The sequence below is a fragment of the Aegilops tauschii genome, chromosome 2 (genome assembly GCF_002575655.3).
Source record: "Aegilops tauschii subsp. strangulata cultivar AL8/78 chromosome 2, Aet v6.0, whole genome shotgun sequence".
NCBI classification, from domain to species: domain Eukaryota; kingdom Viridiplantae; phylum Streptophyta; class Magnoliopsida; order Poales; family Poaceae; genus Aegilops; species Aegilops tauschii.
In genome coordinates, this window is record NC_053036.3 from 217,409,936 (window position 1) to 217,428,598 (window position 18,663).

The following is an 18,663-nucleotide window of genomic DNA, read 5'->3' on the forward strand; positions in this document are numbered from 1 at the left end:
AGAGGAGCATGGGCTCCTTCTCAGTCGGCGCTGCCAGGACAGGCGGAGTGGTCAACATTCTCTTCAACTCATGGAAGGCTTGGTCGGCTTGATCATTCCACTCGAAGTGAGTGGACTTCTTCATGAGTCGGTACAAGGGGAGAGCCTTCTCTCCTAGTCGGCTGATAAAACGATTCAGGGAGGCTAGGCAGCCGGTGAACTTCTGCACATCTCGCAGCTTGGTGGGAATCTCCATCCTCTCGATGGCCTTGATCTTGACGGGGTTGCATTCGATGCCGCGTTCGGAGACCAGGAAACCTAGCAACTGGCCGGCTGGCACTCCGAACACGCATTTCTCAGGGTTGAGCTTGATTTGGAATCGGCGCAAGTTGGCGAATGTTTCTTTCAGGTCTTCCAGCAAGGTACCGCGCTTCTCTGTCTTCACCACAATGTCGTCTACATAGACGTGGGCATTTCTGCCGAGTTGTTTCAAGAGGCATTTCTGCATGCAACGCTGAAAAGTGGCACCGGCATTCCTCAGGCCGAATGTCATAGTCAGGTAGCAGAAAGCTCCAAAGGGTGTGATGAAGGCAGTTTTCAGGCGGTCAGCTGGGTCCAACTTGATCTGATGGTACCCTGAGTACGCATCCAAAAAACTCAACAGCTCGCATCCGGCTGTGGAGTCTATCACTTGGTCAATCCGTGACAGAGCAAACGGATCCTTTGGGCAGGCCTTGTTCAAACTGGTGTAGTCTATACACATTCGCCACATGTTATTCTTCTTCAGAACCAGAACTGGGTTGGCAAGCCATCCTGGAAAGAATACTTCCATGATAAAGCCAGCGGCAAGGAGCCGGGCTATCTCTTCTCCCACGATTCTTCGCTTCTCTTCGGACAGTCGGCGGAGGGGTTGCTTGACTGGCTTCGCGTCGGCTCGGACATGTAATTTGTGTTGGGGAACGTAGTAATTTCAAAAAATTTCCTACGCACACGCAAGATCTTGGTGATGCATAGCAACGAGAGGGGAGAGTGTTGTCCACGTACCCTCGTAGACCGACAGCGGAAGCGTTATCACAACGCGGTTGATGTAGTCGTACGTCTTCACGATCCGACCGATCAAGTACCGAACGTACGGCACCTCCGAGTTCTACACACGTTCAGCTCGATGACGTCCCTCGAACTCCGATCCAGCCGAGTGTTGAGGGAGAGTTTCGTCAGCACGACGGCGTGGTGACGATGATGATGTTCCACCGACGCAGGGCTTCGCCTAAGCTCCGCAACGGTATTATCGAGGTGTAATATGGTGGAGGGGAGCACCGCACACGGCTAAGAGATCTCAAGGATCAATTGTTGTGTGTCTGGGGTGCCCCCCTGCCCCCGTATATAAAGGAGCAAGGGGGAGGCAGCCGGCCAAGGGGAGAGGCGCGCCATAGGGGGGAGTCCTACTCCCACCGGGAGTAGGACTCCTCCTTTCCTTGTGGGAGTAGGAGAAGGGAAGGGGGAAGGAGAAAGAAGGAAGGGTGCGCCCTCCTTCCCTAGCCCAATTCGGACCAGACCATGGGGAGGGGTGCGGCCACCTTTTGAGGCCTTTCTCTCCTTTCCCGTATGGCCCATTAAGGCCCAATACGAATTCCCGTAACTCTCCGGTACTCCGAAAAATACCCGAATCACTCGGAACCTTTCCGAAGTCCGAATATAGTCGTCCAATATATCGATTTTTACGTCTCGACCATTTCGAGACTCCTCGTCATATCCCCGATCTCATCCGGGACTCCAAACTCCTTCAGTACATCAAAACTCAATAAAACTGTCATCGTAACGTTAAGCGTGCGGACCCTACGGGTTCGAGAACTATGTAGACATGACCGAGACACGTCTCCGGTCAATAACCAATAGCGGGACCTGGATGCCCATATTGGCTCCCACATATTCTACGAAGATCTTTATCGGTCAGACCGCATAACAACATACGTTGTTCCCTTTGTCACCGGTATGTTACTTGCCCGAGATTTGATCGTCGGTATCTCGATACCTAGTTCAATCTCGTTACCGGCAAGTCTCATTACTCGTTCCGTAACACATCATCCCGCAACTAACTCATTAGTCACAATGCTTGCAAAGCTTATAGTGATGTGCATTACCGAGTGGGCCCAGAGATACCTCTCCGACAATTGGAGTGACAAATCCTAATCTCGAAATACGCCAACCCAACAAGTACCTTTGGAGACACCTGTAGAGCACCTTTATAATCACCCATTTACGTTGTGACGTTTGGTAGCACACAAAGTGTTCCTCCGGTAAACGGGAGTTGCATAATCTCATAGTCATAGGAACATGTATAAGTCATGAAGAAAGCAATAGCAACATACTAAACGATCGAGTGCTAAGCTAACGGAATGGGTCAAGTCAATCACGTCATTCTCCTAATGAGGTGATCTCGTTAATTAAATGACAACTTATGTCTATGGCTAGGAAACATAACCATCTTTGATTAACGAGCTAGTCAAGTAGAGGCATACTAGTGACACTCTGTTTGTCTATATATTCACACATGTATTATGTTTCCGGTTAATACAATTCTAGCATGAATAATAAACATTTATCATGATACAAGGAAATAAATAATACTTTATTATTGCCTCTAGGGCATATTTCCTTCAATTTGTGCTCGGCAAAATCCTTCGGGACACCCGGCATGTCCTTTGGGGACCATGCAAAGATGTCTCGATTCTCACGGAGGAAGTCGACGAGCTCGCCTTCCTATTTACTGTCCAAGTTCGCCCCAATGACAGCGAACCTCTCCGGGTTCTCCGGGTCCAGGGGTATCTTCTTTGTCTCTTTGGCAGGCTGGAAGGAGCCCTGCGCATCACAATCCTTGGGGTTGGGGGACAGGGCCGGCTGCTAGCCGGCCATGGCCACAACCCGTTCCAACATCTTCTTCTCTTCTGCCACCACGAGGGACTCGGCCAGCCGGCTACTGGCCATGGCGCACTCGATGGACTTCCTGTAGTCGCCGGCTACCGTGATGATCCCCTTCGAGCTCGGCATCTTCATCTTCAGGTAGGCGTAGTGGGGCACAACCATGAACTTGGCCAGAGCAGGTCGGCCAAGCAGTGCATGATAGGGGCTCTCCAAATCCACTACCTCGAACCATATTGCTTCTCGGCGAAAATGATCTTTGTCTCCGAAGAGAACATCCATTTTGATCTTGCCGATTGGGGAGCAAGACAGGCCGGGGACGATACCATGGAAGACGGTGCGGCTCGGCATGAGCTGCTTTGCTTTGATGTTCAGCTTCTTCATGGTATCCCGGTACAGTATGTTGATACTGCTTCCGCCATCTATCAGGACGCGGGAGAATCGGGCAGCTCGCCTCTCCGTCGCGAGGGTGACATCCAAGACCATTGCATAGGAGCCAGGCGAAGGCATCACCTCTGGGTGGTCGGCTTGGCTCCAGCTGATCGGCTTTTCTAACCAGTGCATGAACTCGGGGGTGCTAGTGGCGACTGCATTCACTTCTTGATGCTGTCGGCGTCGGCTGCGCTTGTCGTCGGCTTGACTGGTGAAGACGACGTAGGCGGCATGCTCTTCGGGGAATTCGTCTTGGATGGCGCCGACTGCCGGCCGAGCCGCCGGCTGCTGGGGGGCTGGAGGCGGCGGGCCAGGAGGCGGAGGCGGCAGCATCCCTTCGCCCTTGGTGATGCGGGTGAGCCAGTGGCATTTCCGGGTTGTGTGGTTGGACGGCTTCGCGCCGCTGTGGAACTTGCAGGGGGCATCAAGGGCCTGTTCGTAGGAGAAAGCCGGCTGCCAAGGCGGCCGGCCACCCTTCTTCTTGGGAGCGGGCCGTTCTTCGGGCTGATCATCTTCAATGGTGGCCACCTGCCGACTGGAGGAAGTCGGCATGGGGGCCTTGCGCTTGTGGTCGTTCTGGTAGGGGCGCCGATTAGGGTCGCCAGCCGGCGTCTTGGGAGCCGGAGCAATCACCTTCCCCGAGGCGTCTACTCGGAGTTCGGTCTTCATTGAGGAGTCGGTGGTGGCGTACTTGTCGGCGATGACCAGTAACTCGTCGAGGGTAGCCGGCTCGTCGCAGAGGAGTCGGTGCTTGAGGAGGGTGCCCTCTCGGCACCCGGCGGTGAAGTACTCGATGGCCTGGACCTCGTGCACCCCCTCGCAGGAGTTGCGGAGCTCGGCCCATCGCGTGAGGTAGTCGCGGGTCGACTCGTTGGGCCCTCGACGCAGAGGGAGAGCTGGCGAGGCTTGGGAGGCCGCTTGTAGGTGCTGGTGAAGTTGCGGACGAAGACTTCTGTGAAGTCCAGCCAATTGTTGATGCTGTAGGGCTTGAGGCTGTTGAGCCATGTGCGCGCCGTGCCCTGCAGCATGAGGGGGACGTACTTCACGGCGATGCCCCGATTGCCGTTGGCTATGCTGACGACCGTGGAGTAGTCGATGAGCCAATCTTCCGGCTTCACTGAGCCGTTGTACTTGGGCGTGTCTCTGGGGAGCGAGAACCCTTTGGGGAAGGGCTCGTCGCGGATGCGGGGGCCAAAGCATGGCGGGCCGACATCGTCTTCTTCTTCTAACGCCAAGGATCGAGCAAGGCGGTCGATCCTGTGGCGGGCGTCGTTCTCGCCGACTCCTTCTCGGCGGCCGAGTCGGTGGCCAAGAGTCGGGTGTGTGACAGGCGGCGGAGTGAGGCGTCTTTCTCTTCGAGGCGGGGGAGGAGGCAGATTTCCTTGGTGCTCTACTGCTCGAGGGCGGCCCTCCGCGTCGCGCTCGATGGTGATGCGAGTCTGGCTGCGGCTGGCAGCCGGCTCCTTGTCTTTCTTCTGGCGTGCGCCGCTCGCAGTCGGCGAGCGGGACGTCGCGGCGTGCTCCCGGCGCGGGGGATGGCTATCAGCACGGGCGCCGGCTTCGTGCCGTTCTGCAGCCGCGTCGATCAGCTGCTGGATCCGTCTTGTCATGTAGGGTAGCTCGTCGGCTCCCAGCCCATTGAGCTCTTCTGCGGCCGCCTGGGCGGCTCGCAAATTCTCGAGCGGGGTGCCATAGACGGGGCGATCTGCCCCCAGCATGCTGCCGATGGCCACGCCGCGCTTCTGAACGAAGTCGGCTCGGCTCGGGCCGCTAGGCGGCGGTGTACCGAAGGCGCCGCGGTCGACTTCGCGCTGGTGGGCCTCGGTGAGGCGTCTCATGGAGGCTATCTTCTGGCCCTCCGCGATGGGGGCGAGGCGGCGTGCCTCCAGGGTCTCGGCGTCGGCATCGGCCGGGATGGGGACGGAGAGGTCGTGCATCACCGCTTGTAGGGCGTCGTGGGCGTTCTCGCCCGAGTTGGCGACGTGGCTGATGACCAGCACTTCGGTGACAGCGCTGCTGCCGCTGTCAGCTCGAGGGAGGGGGTCGTCGAAGACCACCACGTCGGAGGGTAGGCGTCAAGCGATGCGGTGTCGGAGTTGACAAGCATTGGGTCGGTGGAGCCGACCGACTCCACATCTGCAGCAGGCTCGCTGGAGACGTGAAGCTGGTCGAGGAGGCTGATGAGGCGGCTCTCGGGGTAGTCCGTGCCTGCGTCGAACGCAGGCTCGTCGGAGATGCGAGTCTCGCCGAGCAGATCGGCGAGGCAGCTCGCTGCGCAGGCGTCGTCGACGCCTTGCAGCGCGTCGAGGCAAACGCCATTGGGCGCAGCAAGCTGGCTGCGCTCGCGGGGGAGGAAGAGGGTTCCCGTCCAGAACAGGTCTCCGGACGACGATGCACCTGGCCCCACGGTGGGCGCCAAATGTCGGGTGGTTGGTGCAACATATGCCAACGGGTGGGTTATCATTGTGGGTGGCAATAAGACGTCGCCGGTGCCTGGAAACGGGATGAGGCGGAGACATGCACGCCGGCGGATCTTACCCAGGTTCGGGGCTCTCCGAGGAGATAACACCCCTAGTCCTACTCTGCGGGGTCTCCGCATGATCACTAGATCAGGAAAGGTAGCTACAATCGCTCCTAGAGCTGTTTTGGGGTTCAAGGGAGAAGAAGAACAAGGCTAGCTCTAACTTCTCTCTATCTATGGTGTGTGTGCTATGCTTAGAAGCCAACCCTTTGCATGGGTGCTCCGGGGGGTTTATATAGGCCTACCCCCCGGGGGTACAATGGTAATCCGGCTGGGCACTGGTCCCAGCCGTCAGTGTCTACGCTCGCCGGCTTCTCCGCCGGCTGTTGGGTCCCGCCGACTGGTGGGTCCCGCCGGCTGCCGGCTTCTTGGTCGACAGGCCGGCCCCACCGCCTAGGGTCTTGTCGGCGGCTGCTTACTGTAGCCTCGCCTCTGATGACGAGGGCTTTGTCGAGGTAAGCGTGGCTACAGTGGGCCGCCTTGGGGGCTCTCACTGTAGCCTTACCTCGTCTTGTCTCCTTAATGGGGCTCCTGCTTCGAGGATGGGAGTAGCCGGCTTCTGGGGGCCGGCTACGCTCTTGGCCGATTGGGAAAGGCCGGGCCGCCTTCACGCCTCTCTCTGGCTGAAGGGGCCCGCCGCCCGTGGGCCGTACGGGAGTCTGTCGTGGATGACGTTGAGGCTAGCATGGCTACAGTGCCGAGCCGCACGGGAGACAGCCGTCCCGTACGGCCTCCTGTAGCCATGCCCGCCTTGGGCTTCGGGGGTAGTGGGCCGCACTGTGGCCTCACCCCGTCTTGTCACCATTATGTGGGAGTAGCTTTGGTGGTTGTGGTCTCGGCCGGCTTCTTGGAGTCGGCGCTCTTTGAGGCCTGCTTCTTGGAGTCGGCCACCCCGCGGTTGTCTTGGGGAGGGAGGTCGCTTGAGGCTGGGCCGCCTTCCGTGAGTCGGCTTCAGAGGTAGCCGGCCAGGGAAGGGGGTCCAATGCTTGGAGCGTTGGGAGGCCCAAAGGCCTGATAATTTTTCTGAAGAACCAGGGGTAGTCGGTTAGGCTACCCGTGGCCATTTACTCCGACAGCTATATACTTGATACTATTACATTACTTATGATATTGTTCGGAGATGGGGGCTGAAGGGGCAGGTGGCTCCATCCCGGTAGAGGTGGGCTTGGGTTCCCGACGGCCCCCGACTGTTACTTTGTGGCGGAGCGACAGGGCAGGTTGAGACCACCTAGGTGAGAGGTGGGCCTGGCCCTGGTCGGTGTCTGCGGTTACATCAATCAACATGCTTAACGAGATCTTGGTATTTGATCTGAGTCTGGCCATTTGGTCTATACGCACTAACCAACTACGTGGGAAAGATATGGGCACTCGACGTCATGGTATCAGCCGAAGCCTTCGTGACGTCAGCGACTGAGCGGCGCGCGCCAGATTGGACCGTGTAACGTGACTTCCTTTGTAATGGAGGTTGCTAGGTCTGCTTCCGGCCGCCCTCGCAACATGCAGGTGTGTAATGGGCGATGGGCCCAGACCCCTGCGCCATAGGATTTAGACCGGCGTGCTGACCTCTCTGTTGTGCCTAGGTAGGGCTACGACGTGTTGATCTTTCGAGGCCGGGCATGACCCAGGAAAGTGTGTCCGGCCAAATGGGATCGAGCATGTTGGGTTATGTGGTGCACCCCTGCAGGGAAGTTTATCTATTCGAATAGTCGTGGCCCTCGGTAAAAGGACGACCCGGAGTTGTACCTTGACCTTATGACAACTAGAACTGGATACTTAATAAAACACACCCTTCCAAGTGCCAGATATAACCCGGTGATCACTCTCTAACAGGGCGACGAGGAGGGGATCGCCGGGTAGGATTATGCTATGTGATGATACTTGGTGAACTTACCATCTACTCTCTTCTACATGCTGCAAGATGGAGGTGGCCAGAAGCATAGTCTTCGACATGACTAACTATCCCCCTCTTATTCTGGCATTCTGCAGTTCAGTCCACCGATATTGCCCCTTTACACATATACCCATGCATATGTAGCGTAGATCCTTGCTTGCGAGTACTTTGGATGAGTACTCACGGTTGCTTTCTCCCTCTTTTACCCCTTTCCTTTTTACCTGGTTGTCACAACCAGATGCTGGAGCCCAGGAGCCAGACGCCACCATCGACGACGACTCCTACTACACCGGAGGTGCCTACTACTACGTGCAAGCCGCTAACGACGACCAGGAGTAGTTTAGGAGGATCCCAGGCAGGAGGCCTGCGCCTCTTTCGATCTGTATCCCAGTTTGTGCTAGCCTTCTTAAGGCAAACTTGTTTAACTTATGTCTGTACTCAGATATTGTTGCTTCCGCTGACTTGCCTATGATCGAGCACTAGTATTCGAGCCCTCGAGGCCCCTGGCTTGTATTATGATGCTTGTATGACTTATTTTTATTTTAGAGTTGTGTTGTGATATCTTCCCGTGAGTCCTTGATCTTGATCGTACACGTTTGCGTGTATGATTAGTGTACGATTGAATCGGGGGCGTCACAAGTTGGTATCAGAGCCGACTGCCTGTAGGAATCCCCCTTCCATACTCCTTGTCCGAAGTTGAGTCTAGCCTGAGAAAAATGTTTTACTAACTTGGTTGTGTGGCTTACGGGCCCACGTCGCCATTGGGTGGTAGTAGGATCTTTTTTCCTCGACCTATACTCTGGGACTCTGACATCTCTTCTATTCGGGTTAAACGGTTTTACTAGCTCTGACTCTAGGTTCTCGATAATACTTTCTCCCGGAGTGCCTTACATTTCAGATGATCGCTTGCTTTATCAGAAGACTCCGAAGATACTCTCCGATGTTCTATCGAGAACTTGTGCTCATCGCTTTTGCAATTCCCCTTCCACCGTCAACCCTTATGGATAACTACATGCACTTGCCATTCTTACATTCATCCCCAGTTGGTCTTGTTATTACAAGATACCCTGTAATACTCGTCGTTGTTCCAAGAATCCCTTGTGCCATTGCCTTGCGGTTCCTTGCCGCAAAAATATCCCTACGATTTGTTTCTTCACACTTATCGAGGAACCGTTCATTACTAGTTGTTCATAGGATTCACTAGATGCATTGAAATACTACCCGATCTTCCGGTACTCCTTTGCCAACTATTGCTCTGCAAATACTTGTCTTCTTGCAGTCTGGACAATTCCATTTGTCTAGCAATAACCATTAAAATCCATGTGATTGACATTCTGATCCTGTTGATTCAACATGTGTGTGAATGCACGCAATCATCATTATTCCCTGAAAATTATCCTTTCGGCTCATACATCATTTTAAACGTGAGCTGGTTCTCAACCAATCCAATTGCCGTCGATTGTACCCCTAAGGCGGTTCAACTTATCCATCCCTAATCAGAACATTGCTTCTGATCCCTTGATTTGAAAATCATAATTCCTTTGCATTCGGGCTCTGGATTAGCCAGTTGTTTCTATAATCCAATGCCTTTGCAATGTTACTTCCTCTGGTTGTGTGCCGATGCTCACATCAGCTCCGTTATGGACCGGCAGATCCTTTAATGGATTTTATCCGACATCATCCTTCATATTCAATAACCTTGTGAGCCTTCCCTCGGATACATAATGCCTTTGGTAAATTGTATCCTCTGCTTTCTCAACCTTGCTCTGTTTTCGAGCTGGTGATATTTACTCTTGAAGCTTGTGGTATATGTTTCTAAGATGCCCCGATGGGATGAACCTATACCTTCTCTAAAACCGTGTGAACCTGAAAGTTTTCACGAGTCATACTCTACTGTTGTTATGTCAGATAAAATTTCAACACAACTTTGTTGAAGGCGAGAAGTAAATGAAAGGTAGGCATCGAAGAAGTGGGAGTCGACCTTGAACTTTGTGTTCATGCCCATGGACACGATGTAGATCATATCATTAAAGCTGCTGTTCAATTAAATATTCTCCCTTGGTATAAGTTCATCTTATATCTGGGATTTGGCCTTTTTCAATCGTGGTTCCGGTCATGTTCTCCTTTAAATACCACTTCTCGGACAAGTTGAAGTACTTGTCTTCTGCAGATCATTGCACCTATCCAACCTTTACTTTGATCAACCGTCGAGTATTACACTCTGGTATCTCAAGAATATCATGGAACTGCATAACTTCTTATGGGTTCTTCATCAACTGTTATTTCTCACCGATTTCAGATTTTCCTCGGGTTCTTAGTTATTAGTCACTCAAGAACACCGAATAGTGAATCGAGTCTGCATTCCGATTCAGTAACTGTAAGTAATTTTCGTTGCTTACGAGTTTATTAATCCTTCTGGTCATTCCTAACCTGATCGGCTATATCATTATCGTGCTAAATTTTAACTCTGCTACCTAGTCCTTCCTCGAGCACAAATTTTTTACGATGAGCTAAGCTTACGTCGCTCTTCCTCATCATATCATTTCGTTTTGAACATCAAGCTTGGTTTGCAGTTTGTGTCGTACCCTTGGATCCATTAACCTTTCGCGTCATCATTCCTTTGGCTTGATGTTATCACTGATCGATTACATCTTCGTGGAGCCTCTCGACAAAATTTGTCGTGATCATCATCAACATATTGACTCCTTCCAGGATATCAATCGAATTCATGATGATAAGTGCCATCCTCGTCCCCTGGTAAATTGAGTTACCATCGACAACATCCTTACCTTACTTTCATCACAAACTTGTTCATGTTATGGATACAACTTGCTATCCAGCTTGTATTATGTTCTACCTTGTAGTATTACCATCCTTTACGTCAAGGATGTTGTGAGAATTTCACCACCTCTTAAGAATTCTTGATACAAGCGGTACATCTCGCCGTCTACATTCAGTTCTTGGTCCCCGTGCTGTTTCTAACCGGAATACCGATAAATGGACTGTGATGTGTAAAATTCAAAACTTCTAGCAACCCTATTGCTTATAAGTTAATGAACGGTAGTTTCATTCTTTGGGTATTGGTTATCGAATCACCATTCTAACATGATCATGCTATCTAAGCCCATATTTCGGGCGCACCTTTCAACCAATGTTTAAGTGTGTATGTTTTTCCTCGAACATACATCATTATATCATTTGATATGACAAATGTTATCTCCTTGTTCACATGATTGTGGAAATCCATCTTTTTGGAAATCTCGATGCTATGTCGCTGAGTCCATCAGCCACCTCCCCATCCTCTCCTTGGTTTAATGATGAACTCTTGTTTCGGAACTCGCTTCCATAGTTCATTGCCCGAGAATCTTATAATGTCATCTCGCCAATTGCGTTGCACCTTTTCTTCTCAGGCATCCTGAGTCTGAGGTATCCTGACACCAATCGGATCTGAACCTCGGTCAGATATGATGGTTGGAACATATTTCCAAGAGTTATAACATTGGTCTTTATATGAGTCGGTAAGGTGATGTCATGCCTAGCACACCTGACCGGAGGACCTATTCTTATAATTTCCTTTTTAGCAAGGCTATCCATTCTTCCATGAGGAAATTGTAAAACTTATTCTACAAGTTGTTCCTAATGGATCCTTTGTGTTTCCAAAGTCTGAGCTTCACCTGATGACCATGTCAATGCTATCTCGAAGCATGTCTATGGTACTCCAATTTTCAACAAGAACATTTGAAGCCCAATGCTAAATGTTTCCTGCTCAATTATCCAAACACCGCTGTATGGGTAATGTCATGAAAATTCTCTCCCCTACCTAAAGAGTTTTCTACATTATATCTTGTCACAGATATCAGGCTCTGCTTGTCCTTGGGAAGGATATGCCCCTGAAATATGTGTTTAAACACATTTTTCCTTTCCATTGTTCTATTTAATCTGATAATCATATTTTCCTTTCCATTGTTTGGTTTAACCTTTCTTGTGATCTATATGATCTAAGCAGTATTATTCTCTTGCTTATGTAAACACCATGGTGTACAATTCTGTCAGCAAGACCCTGTTACTATTGGTGATGGCATTCTGGTAGCCACCGATGGACGAGAACTTTGCCTATTGGTCCGCCTCGTTCAACAAGCAGGATAATGGTTCTCTTCGTCCCTCGCCCTTGGTACCGATGTTGTTGCCGACATAACTGACAGGCTATCCTCTGACATGCCTTGCTTACATGATCGTGTAAGACGTCGTCGCCTTCCTACTTTTAACCCACATGGTGGGCCCATAACCCACAGATCCACAGGATCGAAACCTGACTCTCCTGTACACCCTGCCGTCAAACTTATTCCTCGAGCTTGACTTCGTATGTAATTCACGGGCCACATGCCTAGTAATCTATTCTGGTATCAGACGCAATACTTACTCTCGCCGCTCTGAACCCCTTTCTCACTCTGGTTCAAACTTCGAGCAACTATCTATCCGCTGGGAACCTCTTATTGTACCTTCGTACCTTACTCTCGATGTATTTTATATGTTCAACTCGAGAGATAATCTTATGCTCATTCATGGGTTAACCCCAGATTGTTTTCCCTCATAAGCATTCTGTCGTAGCCGAGCTTCCCCTTACCTATTCGTAAGTACGTTGGAGTTCCTGAAGAAAAGGATGACTTCACCATGATGACCTGAAGCAGAGAAATGAAGACATCAATGTATTGGACCAACCTCTTCTAGAAGAGCAAGCCAGAATGAGAAGACCAACTAGATTCGTTACCAAACCTTCCCCCCTTTCACTACCTCTTAAATCTCGGGACGAGATTTCTTGTAGTGGAGGAGATTTGTAACGCCCAGATAATGAAGCTACAGTAACCTCTGCTAATGATGCCACGTCACTCCGTTACTATCACTAATCTCGCGTTAGTTCAAAATGATTCGAATTCATATTTGTATTTTTGTCAAACGTCAAAGACTTTCAAACATTAAAAAAAAATGTTCGGTATGTGACTTAATTAAGTTTACTAAATTAGGTACAACCTATGTATTTTTACAAAACTAAAATGTTAGGTAAATAAAGAGAAAACAGGAAAGAAAATAAAGAAAAAAGAAAGTATTAAAAAACAGAAACAAAACAAAAAAAAGAAAAAAGGCCCCCTGGCCAACTGGGCGAGACGGCCCAGCTCACAGGCCATGCCGGCCCACCTGGCCCAGCCGGCCCACCTGGCCCAGCCGGCCGACCCACCCCCACTCCATATCCCCACCAGGGGAAACCCTAACCCACTACCGCTGTCCCACTCCCCCCCACGACGCCACTCCCTCTCCCCCTCTCCTCTCGATCCCATCTGGATCGGGGAGGGGCCCGACGCCGACGCCGCCCGGATCGACCGCGTCCACCGCCGCCCGAGGACCGCGACGCCGTCATCGCCGAACTGCCTCCCCGTCGTCCTGTCCATCACCTACTCGTCCCCGTCTTCGAAGCCGTCATCCCCGTCATCCTCCCCACGCCCCACTGCCACGTGCCCTACAACCCCCCGTGAGCGCACCCCCTCCTCGCTGTCTTCCCCCGCACGCTCGCGCCCGCCGCCGTCCTCGTCGCGCTCGGCCGCCGCTAGCCCCACGCGACCATAACCGCGACCGCGACGCCCCGTGACGCGCCCCTGCACCCCCCGCAGCGCCATCGTGCGCGCACGTCGCCTGCCTCGCCTTGCTCGCATTCACCACACCCGCTCTCCGCCGTGCCCCGTTACTCCCTCGCGCCGTCCCGCACGCGCCTCGCTCGCGAGTGGCCTCGCCCTGCTGCTGCCCGCGCCCTGCACTGCCCCTACCGCCGTCGATGAGGGTCTTGGTGACGGCCACGTGGCAGATGGTGGGCGTGTAGAGCATCGGAAGCATGCCCGTGCCGGCGGTGGAGTCGGGGTGGTCTTCCAAGCTGAAGGTGAGGTCGGCCTCCGGCGCAGCCCAACCCGGCGGAGCCCCCGGGCGTTTGGAAGTGGCACCGATCTGGCGGAGGAACGACTTGACATGGCGATCTGAAGGCGGTGATTGAGAGCCGCCCAGTAGGGCCGCGACTGCGTGGTGCGCCGGTACCGCGTAGCAAGCAGTAAAGAGGTCACGGAGTTCCCCCCAGGACGCCATCATGGATCCAGGGAGGTTGAGCAGCCAGGCGCGTGGCTCGCCGGCGAGGGCCATGGGGAGCCAGTTGGCCATGACCTTGTTGTTGGCCTCGGCCTCGAGGACGGCCTCCTCGTACGCCAACAAGAAAGCTGACGGGTCTGCCGCGCCGTCGTAGCGCGGCGGCATCTCCGGCTTGAACTTGGTTGGCCACCGCACCCGCCGCAGGGCCGGGGCCAGGGCTCGGAGCCCCCTGGCCTCATCGTCAATTCCGGCCGTCAGAGGCGATGACGGGGCGCCTGCCTTGCGTGCGGAGCGCAGATCGACGGAAGGGAAGCTACGACGCACCCCTACCTGGCGCGCCAAATGTTGGATCTGGGGTTCCGGCAAAACCCTTAAGGTTCGAACTCTGGGGTGCGCGCGAAGTTCTTTCCCTCCTACCGATCCACGCCCTAGCTCGCTAATATCTCACGGACGAACTCGACGGACTCGCAACACAGAAAGACACGAGATTTATACTGGTTCGGGCCACCGTTGTGGTGTAATACCCTACTCCAGTGTGTGGTGGTGGATTGCCTCTTGGGCTGATGAAGAACAGTACAAGGGGAAGAACAGCCTCTTGAGGTTGAGGTGTTCTTGTGCTCTGCGGACTTGTGTGGGTGAGATGGCTCTGAATGAGATCAACCTGCCTCTACTATGGTTGCTAGCTCTACTTATATAGGCCCTGGTCCTCTCCCCAAATATTGAGCGGGAAGGGAGCCAACAACGGCGGGCAAATTTGAAAGGGGACAGCTAGTACAAGCTATCCTGACAAAAGTGGTCTTCGCCTGCAAAAGGCTCTGGTGATGACGCCGTCTTGGGCTCCATGGTGACCTCCGTCTTGCCGTCGTGCTAGTCTTGGTCTCATTGCACCGATATGGTAACCTTTGCCTGATGCCTCGGTACTCCTCGCCTGCGCTTGCCCCCTTGGCACCAAAGAGGAAACAAGGATGCTGCGCGCGCTGGCACCCGCCTGATCTTGATCGTCATGGCTCACGTCACGAGAGCCTCGCGAGGTTTGCCCCGCCTTGATATTTCCGCTCCTCGCGAGGCAGCCTGGTGAGGCCGCTCCCGAGGAAGTCTTGCGTCGTCCGCCTCGCGAGGCTTGGCCCCTCGCGAGGGTCTTGTATGCTTGTCGATGAAGATGGGCCGTACAGGCCTGCTAATGCAGCCACGCCGTGCACTAGTAGAAAAAGGGTCATCTGTCCCGGTTGGTAAGGGCCTTTTGTCCCGGTTGTTGAACCGGGACTAAAGGGTCGTTACTAATGCCCTAGCCCTTTAGTCCCGGTTCTTACACGAACCGGGACAGATGGGCCTCCACATGGCCGTTGCGGCTAGCCCAGGCAGGAGGGCCTTTGGTCCCGGTTGGTGACACCAACCGGTACCAAAAGGCATCCACGCGTCAGCATTTCAGTGGCTGGGTTTTTTTTGAAAGGGGGGAGGGTTTAGGGGGTAATTTAGGGTGTGTAAGCTAGCTAACAGAGAGAACTGTCCTCTCTTATTTCCGTGCTTGATTTATGAACGCTACTGCTATGCCTAAACATGGCTTAGATTAAAGTGAAGGCAACATGTGGTGCATGTCGAAAGTAATATTAATCCTAACTTGATCAAGTTTGGATTAGTACTACTTTCGACATGCACCACATGCTTGTTGCCTTCACTTCATTCCAATCCATGTTCATTTCACCCACTGATATATAATAACTCTTCATGCCCGCATCATGCATCATCATAATAACAAGTCCTACTAATCATCATCATACAACTTCTACTCGTTATTAATAACAAGTCATACAATCATCATCCTCATAGTCATCGAACCAACCCTACTTAATTGTTCTTAGCACATGATCATCAGTATTAGGTAGGACCTAAATACCCTCTTTAAGGTAAAATGGCATAAAACAATATAGACCTCGACTCCCCATTATGGAGAATGGAGATCATCCTGTCTCCAATTTTTGAGCTTCGCTTCCTTTTGCTTCCAAGAACCTCCTTGCGACTGTCCATACATTTTTCCATTCTTTGATTTTCATGTCTCCACTTCTTTTAGAAATCCGATATGGACAGTTGAGATTCGTAGGATGACCTGGTTGTATGTTCAAAACATCAAGGCTACCATTCTGATACATCAAATGAGCCACACAATCCTCTGGGATTATCTGTTGAAAAACATAGTAATAACTTCATAGTTAGCAATGATGTACTAGTTTTAGAAGTATGCAAAAGATGCACGGATGTCGTAATAGTAAGAAATCTTACCAGGGTATCTCCATAGTAGTTACCGTAGTTCAACACGTGCACTAGTGGCACGTATTGACCATAATGTGGAGGAGTTTTACAATAGATATTGTAATTCTCAAGATCAGTACAAAATCCGACCAGATGAGTTTTCTCCTTATAAGTTAACTCAGAGCCATCGGTGTAGTAGGTTCTGTCTACCATGTTCCGCACATTGTTTGAACAATCAAAATAAGCTGTCAATGAAAATAAGCTGTCAACTATTTTGAAATGAACAATATAAATTAGCTAATAACTATGTTTGAGAAACTCACATAGCGGTAGAATTGGAGGCGTATCAACAAGGACCCAAATGTCCATATTGTCTTGCTCGATGTCAGGATCACCAAGATCCATGGTGACAAGCATACCCTCATCAAAACCATACATCTTGCAGAATGCTTCCCAATTTTTGCAACCAAAATGGGTTACGCTCTCAGAATTATACAGATTTACTTCAAAATCTATATCATGACGGGTCCTTAGATGAATTTTCTTTGTTTCCATACTTTCATGTTCTTCAAAACCCATCCTCTCCAAGACGTAGCGTCTTGCATGGCATGGGATAAGCTAGTCGAATTGTAAAAGATGAAAAGTACACGTTGAAATAGTTGAAGTCGTGCTTAATTACGAAAAATAAGACTTGTCGTCGTTGCATACCGTTTCAACATCGAAGGTCTCCTCCAGCTTAATACTGACGCGCCGATCTTCATCCAGGTGAGGCCTGTCGCACAGACCTCGGTCGTCGTGGCACCAGTCACACTCCCCCGGGAGACTTTCGTCGTCCAAGTACGACATTTCCTATGTTCATAATTCAAATATTAAACGTCTACAATTAAATATATGTACTAAAAACCTAAGTTAGATCATTATTATTCATCACGGGTTGACTATCTGTTTGTCGAGTCTTTTCTTGAAAACTCTCAGCTCACGTGGTGTATACATTCGACCGTTGGTGATGGTCGCTCCTCCTTTCACGACAACAGTCGGGATTCTTCGTCCTCTCATATATATATGGTGGAACTCTCGCTCACTGATTCCTCTCAGACATTTGCGACCGTCGGTGATGGTAGCTCCTTCCTTTCATTCCCGAGTGCATTACACCAAATTGTCTAGCACACGGGAACGAAGGAGAAGCTACCCCCACGACAACAGTCGGGATTCTTCGTCCTCTCATATATGGCGGAGACTCAATAGACTTAAAGTCAACCCGAAATATCGTTTAATTATCTTTCTGAAACCGGTTCGTGGCTGGTCTCACCTCGAGGTCGGAGGGGGTCGGTGACGGGGACGACGGCGGGGATGATGGAGGGGGGCTCCTAGATTTCTGCGAAAACAAAAACCCTATAAGCTATCAACTAATCATATGCATACGCCTTGCATAGTGCTCTCCAATTTTAGCATTCAAAGTAGGAGTAGTTTTCCAATTTGAGCATTCAATAAGAAAAATCAAATCACAAAATAAAGTAGTATTCAAATTAGGATGCATTCAATTATAAGCAAAACTACATCATCTCCATGCGTCCGTACATTGTCGAATATTATCACTAATATACCTCGAATACTATCATACATATAGCATCTAGTACAGCTAGAACCGTAGCGCCCGACGGGTATCGGCGCGGGCGGTGGATACCCCAAGAGAAGGAACCATCACAGGATCATAGCTCCAGTGAGATCCCTGAAGAACCTGCCAGGTATTATCGAACCTGCACTCCAACGCAACCATGTAGCGACGGACGTGCTCGTCCTCCTCGCTGACACGGTGACGTACCACCTCCGCGGTGTCCGAAAGCCTCGGCACCATCACTGGCCCACGCGACCGCCACCAAACAAGGATCGGGTCAATGACGGGCTGGCTCCTCACCAACCTACGCCCCCCGGAAGGTAGCACCTCCCAAAACCAGCCCGGCGGAGCCCAGTCCCGGACATGGCCCCTCTGATGAAGCCGGCCTCCTCCGCTGAGTCGACAACGAGGATGCAGGATTGGCATCGTCGGCGTCGATGCGGGAATAATTGCTTTAACTAAAAAAATAAACTAGTTCTATTAATTTTCTTGCTAAAAATAAACTACTTCTATAGTAAAATAAACTAGTTTTATTAAATCAATTAGTTCAACTACTAAGCACTTACTATAAATAGAGAAAGTAGTACTTACTAAAAATAAACTAGTTTAACTAGTTCTATTATTTTTCTAACTAATTCTATTAAACACTTTCTCTTCTTATTCTATGAACAAAATTACAACAGAAAAAAATCATAAAAATTCTATGAACAAGATAAAAATTCTATGAACAAAATTACAACAGAAAAAAATTATAAAAATTCTATGAAAAAATTGACATATTCTTTGCATATATATGAACACACAAACATTTGCATATTCAACAATAATATCACAAAAAATCTATGAACAGAAAAAATTCTAACTTTTGCATATTCATGTATGAAAAAATTACAACAACTCAATTAACTACACATCTAAACTACACATCCAAAT